The sequence below is a fragment of the Peromyscus leucopus genome, chromosome 15, assembly GCF_004664715.2.
Source record: "Peromyscus leucopus breed LL Stock chromosome 15, UCI_PerLeu_2.1, whole genome shotgun sequence".
In the NCBI taxonomy this organism is placed as follows: domain Eukaryota; kingdom Metazoa; phylum Chordata; class Mammalia; order Rodentia; family Cricetidae; genus Peromyscus; species Peromyscus leucopus.
In genome coordinates, this window is record NC_051076.1 from 47,504,093 (window position 1) to 47,511,286 (window position 7,194).

Below are 7,194 nucleotides of genomic sequence, written 5' to 3' on the forward strand. Positions count from 1 at the left end.
CACTGTGGTCCAGCTAGTTCAACATTGGCTGTCTACCAAAAGTAAGTCCATGAATCCAGTAGTTATTCATTCTGGCAGGCTGGATGTCTCAACTACTCTTCAGTATATTCCAGAATTCTGAAGAGGTAGGCCAACAAAGGAATGGACTTTTCAGACAGAGTGAACCTTCCTTCTTCCATCCTTTATGTAGGCCCAGGATAAGGTTTATCTTCTTGCCTCAAAAGATTCAGTGAAGGAAAAGATCCCTCACAGGTGTGCTAAACTGCTTGAGTTTAAAGTTGACAATCAAGAGTAGTCATTGCAGCAGGCACAGCTACTCAAACTATAGTAATAAATTAATTAATGAGGGTATTGAACCATGTTTGAAATGTTTTAAAAACGACAAAAGTCAATTAGTAAAAGCATAAAGTTGGATATAAAATTCCTAATGCTTAAGTGCTGATTATAGCAGCAGATTTCAGTCTAAATACTGTACAAATTTTCTTTTTTTTATATATTAGTCTTAGTAACATTGTAAGGCAAGGTAGTTTTTCTTCATTTTACATTTTTGTAATGTCCGCCTTAAATGTGTTAACAACTCTCTGAAGAAAGCACAACTGCTTAAAAAAAGGACCCAAGTCTCTTACCTCAAAGACTCATATCCTTCCTTAACCAGAGCACAATGCCCAAAAGATCATGTATTGGAAGGGCTTGTCGTAGCCCAGAGAACAACTCTAAATTATCATGAACCTAATGAGTTGAGTACCCAAGAGATGAAACAAAGGTGCATTAGTAGGAATAGGACATCATGTCTACCCAGCTTACCCAGAGCTTAGGGTACAGGTGAGAGAGCAGAAATTTGGAAAAACCTAGGAACTTTGAAACCACAGTAGCAGATCCTATTTGAACTTTGCAGGTTCCAACATCCCTGTCACTGTCTAGCTAATGCTGCATCCCAGCTCAGGCAGTTTACCATGCCATCTTCTCCACATTCCTTTACTCTACTTCCTAGACTTCCTTGGGGGACAAGTCTCTCTTTGTGTCTCCAGGTGAGGCTGTTATACTTTCCCTCTCCTAATCCACCAATTCACCATTTATGTTAAATCACTCTAAAGACATTCTGCCCCATTGCTCTCCAGAGAAATTGCTTTGACCTGTCCCCGGGGGCTTCTTTCCAGAAGTCCCACCTCTATCTGTTCTGCAGTAAGAGATAGCAGGCTTTTAAATGCACCGGTGGGTAAGTCTTATTTTTAGCTGTGCAATTCATTTATCCCCAACTGAATTGATTAAGCCTATTACACAAGACTAGCTTGAACAAACACTTTGTTAATATGTAAGAGGAATTTGGGGATAAATAAAACTACACTTTACACCTTGTATGTGCTGGCATTTAAATATAATTACTGAACATTAAACTTGCTCACAGGAATCACTACTCATAAATCTGGGAGGTTAATGGTTGCCTAGGCAGCCACATCCAACAGAAGTACCAATATTATGCTTCTGTGTCTCATGAAATGGAGCTAGAAATAGTCTACAGTGTAAAGAACTTTAATCTGAAACTGTGGATTGGCTAGATTACCAAATGTATTGAGAGATCACAGATGTACTTCTTACTAACTGTGATACCAGGCTATACAGCTGTTTATATGTATATAGGCAATATTAAGTGTGGTGGATTGAAAGAAAATATTCCCAAAATAGAGTGGCAATATTAGGAGGTGTGGCCTAGTTGGAGTAGGTGTGGCTTTCATGGAGGATATACGTCACTTCGAGCTTGGGCTTAGAAGTCTCATACATGCTCAAGTCATGCCCAGTGTCTCATACCATTTCCTGTTACCTGCACACAATGTAGGAGTCTCAGCTACTTCTCCAGCACCATGTCTGCCTGCTCACCACCAGGTCCTGCCATGAAGATAATGGACTAAACTTCTGAAACTTTAAGGCAGCCCCATATAAATATTTTGCTTTATAAGAGTTGTGGTCATGGTGTCTTTTCACAGCAAAAGAAACCCCAACAAAGACATTAAGATTAAAATTAGAGGTCTGACACATGCCAGGCAAGAACTGCACAATTCCATCTCTGAAGGAAATCTCCATCCTACCAATCTTTTCCATACTTTTAAAATTTTCTCAGACAGAGTCTCATAAAATTTTCCATGAATTTACTATCTATCTCCAGCTGCTCTTGAGTTCATAATCTTTATGCCTTTTCTTAGCAAATACCTGAGATTTCAGTTCTGGGGATGGACCTGACAGCTTCCAGCATGCCAAGCATGCATTCCATCACTGAGCTATATATTTCTACAGTCTGTTAAGCCTTTGATAGAAATAATTATTAGAGGGGAAGATATTCTAAAGTTACCATAGCCAAGTCAGGAGTTTATCTTACCATCTTCACACACTGAAGTAGAATAGAGAAACTATAATTATATAATATTTATTTCCTTTCTGTCTCTGTTTACTTTACTCAGTAGAAGGAGTAGATCAAAGCCTTTTCATCATGTAAACCAGGGTAATATGTCTCGACTGTGGCCCAGCTATCTTACCATACCAGGCCCTGAATACTCCAATGTAGCTAGAGTTTTCCTGCTTTGCCCGAAGTCAGGACAAGTCTTTGTCACCCACCAGTCCCACAGCCGCTCAGACCCAACCAAGTAAACACAGAGACTTATATTGCTTACAAACTGTATGGCCATGGCAGGCTTCTTGCTAACTGTTCTTATATCTTAAATTAATCCATTTCTATAAATCTATACCTTGCCACGTGACTTGTGGTTTACCAGTGTCTTCACATGCGTCTTGTCATGGTGGCGGCTGGCAGTTTCTCTGACTCAGCCTTCTGCTTCCCAGAACTCTCCTCTCTCCTTGTCCCACTTACTTCCTGCCTGGCCACTGGCCAATCAGTGTTTTATTTATTGACCAATCAGAGCAATTTGACATACAGACCATCCCACAGCACTCCAACATAGCTGAAATATAAGAAAAGAACCTTAAAACCAACTATATGAAGATAATAGAGGTCCTTAAAGAAGAAATGAATAAATTCCATGAAGCTGTCAAGGAAGACATGATCAAGCAATGGAGGAAATTAATAAATCCCTTAAAGAAAATCAAGAAAGAAAAAAAAAAAACAAAGAAACTGTTTAAGGAAACAAGTACCATTGTTCAAAACCTGAAAATAGAAATAGAAGCAACGAAGAAAATCAAATTGAAGGAATTCAGGAAATGAAAAATTCAAGAATTTGAACAGGAGCTATAAGGCAAGTGTCACCAACAGAATACAAGAGATGGGAGAGAGAATCTCAGGCATTTAATACATGATAGAAAAAAATGATATATTGGTCAAAGGTCAAAGGAAATGTTAAATATACAATATTCTAAAAACAACAACAACAAAAAAAAAAACAACCAGAAAATCTAGTAGACTATGAAAAACCAAAACAAGAATGAGAATAGAGGAAGGAGAAGAAATCCAACTCAAAGACCCACAAAATATTTTCAAATATCCTAAAGAAAATTTCCTAACCTTAGAAAGGAGATGTCTATAGAGGTACAAGAAGCATACAGAACACAAAATAGAAGGGACCAGAAAATAAAGTCCTCTTTCCACATGATAATCAAAAATACTAAATATACAGAACAAAGAAAGAATATTAAAAGCTACAAGGGGAAAATGTCAAGTAACATATAAAGACAGATCTATTAGAATAACACATGATTTATCAATGAAGAATCTAAAAGCATGAAGATACTGGGCAAATATACTGTGGACAATAAGAAACCACAGCTGCCAGCCTCTTAGACTACTATACCCAGCAAAACTTTCAATCATTGTAGATGGAGAATTTAAGATATTCTGTGATAAAGTCAAATTTAAACAATATCTACAAATCCAGCTAGTTCTACAGAAGATGCTAGAAGGAAAATTCCAACCTGGAGAGGGTAACTACATCAATGAAAATGCAGGTAAATAAATAATTTCATACCAGCAGAAACAAAAGAAGAGAAACATGAACACACACACACACACACACACACACACACACACACAAAGAGGCACACATGCACATCAGCACCACCAACACCACCTCCACACATGAGTCATTACATGTATGTCAACACACATATACATACACTTGCATAATGAATCAGTGAATATTTTTTTTAATAAAGAAGCAATAAACCTAGGGGATGACTAGATTTTTATATAATTTACAGATGATAAGGAAAGTTTTTTTGTTTTTTTTTTAAAGAAAGCTGTGTATAAAAGCTGGCTAAAATACATTTCTACAAAAGAGAAAATTTTCAATAGAAAAAAATCATCGAAAATTTAAACTTTTATATCCTTCGAATTATCCTCAATCTATTTAAAAACATAACATGGATTTTTTAAAAGTTATTAATGATAGTTGGACATGGTTGTAGATGACAGAAATCTATCATTGGGAGGATGAGGGATGAATGGACCCTACATTACATAACAAGACACCGTCTCATGGCCAATGGATTAAAAATAATATGCCAATTAATTACTCATCCAGAACCTATAATGTTATGTTTAAAATTTCCTTGTAATTATTCATGGAAGATTCTTATGTTTCTAGAATGTAAGTATTCCTAAAGCTATGCATTGAATATCTAGAAACATATAAAGGACTATTTTGTTAACACCCTGTTTCAAGCTTTATAACAACATAAAAACAAAGTTTAAAAAGATTGCTAAAGATATTAATTATATGCTTAGCATCATTCCAGATATTTAAAAAAAGTGTTTGTGTTACATGCACTGATTTTGTTGTACTGTCTGGGCAGTCTACCTCTTAGAACAGTGCTCTTTGAAATTCATCTTTAAATGCACATGCACATGTATCTCCCAATAAATCAGTAAAGAAATTGTCCTCCAGGTAGTCTCTCTGCCTTTACACATTCTGTTATCATTTCTAAGAGAGTCCCTGAAGTCTTAACTCCCTAAACAATGAATGTTTGAGGACAGTTGAGATTGGGAGCTTTTGGAACACTCAGACCCAGTTTTGATTTTTTAAGTCCTTTTTTTGTGACATATAGGTTCAGCTTTTGTTTTATGGTGTTGATTAGGATAGAGTATATGAAGCAATGATGCATAGGTCTGTAGTAGGAAGGTTTCTCTGGTCATGCCAGGCTCCCACAGTCCTGTGGCCCACTTACAAAATAATCACTCAGAAGCTTATATTAATTATAACTGTATGGCCATTAGCTCAGGATTATTACTGACTAGCTCTCACACTTCACTTACCCCATAATTCTCATCTATGTTTAGCCAGGTGGCTTGGTAGCTTTTCTCAGTGCTGCCTTGTCATCTTGTTTCCTCTGTGTCTGGCTGATGACTCCTGACTCAGCCCTTCCTCTTCCCAGAATTCTCCTTGTCTGCTCACCCTGCCTGTACTTCCTGCCTGATTACTGGCCAATCAGTGTTTTATTTATTAACCAATCAGAGCAACACATATTCACAGCATACAGAACATCCCACAGCACCTCCCCTTTTCTGTCTAACCAAAAAGGAAGGTTTTTAACTTTAACATAGTAAAATTAGATATCACAAAGCAGTTACCAAGCAAGAATTAGTTACATTATCTAGCCTATTCATATTTGGCAAATTTAAAGAAAATATTCTACCCTATATTTGTGAGTCTAAGGTTTCATATCTAATTTATCTTATATCATAACCAAGGAAAATTATAATTATAACTACCTAGTCTTCAACTATATCAAAGACTCCAGAAGGATATAATATTACCTAAGTAAACAGGAAATGCACTTCTAAAATTCTGGAAATGACAGAGACAGCTACCTGCCTGGGCAGTCATCCAAATTTCCTCTACAATGTTGGGGCATCCATCTTCAGCCCACAGGCCTAGAGTCTGTCATTCACTTCTCTCTGTGTCCCAGAGAATATCTGGCAGTCTCCTCTGGGCAGCAGGAACCTGAAGAACCATTTCATCCCATTTTGGCAATTCAGTGCTCATTGTCCTATGGGTCTTGCATGTCCAGTTTATATAACATATTATCAGCAGTACAGGCAAGAGCAGTTTCTTGCTCAAATGGCTATTTTTGCCAAGAAGAAGATAAACTCCGTATGGAGTGTCTTCCATGTCCTTCCTCCTCTGTGAAGTAAATAGGTGCTGCCAGGAGCAGACATGTCTCATTGTCCAGAAAGCCTAAGGTTTTAAAACATTTTAAATGTCATATTCTGTAAGTCTTTGAAGTGTTTGAAGCTTACCCACCTAATTGAAATATATGTTTATATGCCTAAAAACCTTAACTAACATGACTATAAGTTTGATTATCCTAGATGACTATTAATCTGTATTTCTTAATTATATATTACAATTTTAAATGAGCTGTAAAACATAATACCTTAAACAAGAGTAGAAATATACATACAGTATAACAAAATTAACTTTATATTTGTTTCAATAAACAAAAATCTGTACAAATGTAAAACATTTTAAACAAGTTGTTACCCTTCAAAAGTAGATTCAATTATCTCCCTTTTTATCCTATCATTTATACTATCCCCTTTTCTTTTTTTAGAAAGAGATTTCATTTATAATCAACCTTCTTTGAATAAAAATAAACATTTATAAACAATATTTTGGGAATTTGGGTATAGCTTCTCATACTACTTCCTGTTTGTTGAGGGCTCTGGCAATCTTATAGGGATCCTGAGAAAATTAAGATTATGGTCAAGTCCTGAATGGAATAGTCTGTGAGGTTGCCTTGTCTGAACCAGTTGCCTTGAAGCTGATTTAGATGTTGAAACATCTGGAGACCTCTCAGGGGGTCTTCCTTGATCAAGCCATCTTAGATTGGAAACAATTCATTGGTTCTCATTTTCTGTGGAACAAAAGTAGAACCTCTTTCCCAAAGCAACATATCCTTAGACACAAATTATGAAGTCAAGATGCCTTTAAAATATACATACTGGTTTAATTCAGCAGCCTTTATAATCAAATGTCCCTCTCCAGTTAAAACTCCCAAAGAAAATATAATCCAGACTTTGTATGTGATTTCCATCTTTATGTGGCTTAATTTTATATTGTGAATCTATTGTTTTAAACTGCAGAGTGCAGACAGAAGAGGCAGCTGCTGACACTGCCCATCTTAGCTTTTTAACATGGTGGAGATAATTCACCACCTGCTCTGGGAATCATGCTCTCCACTGACTCTGGGAGG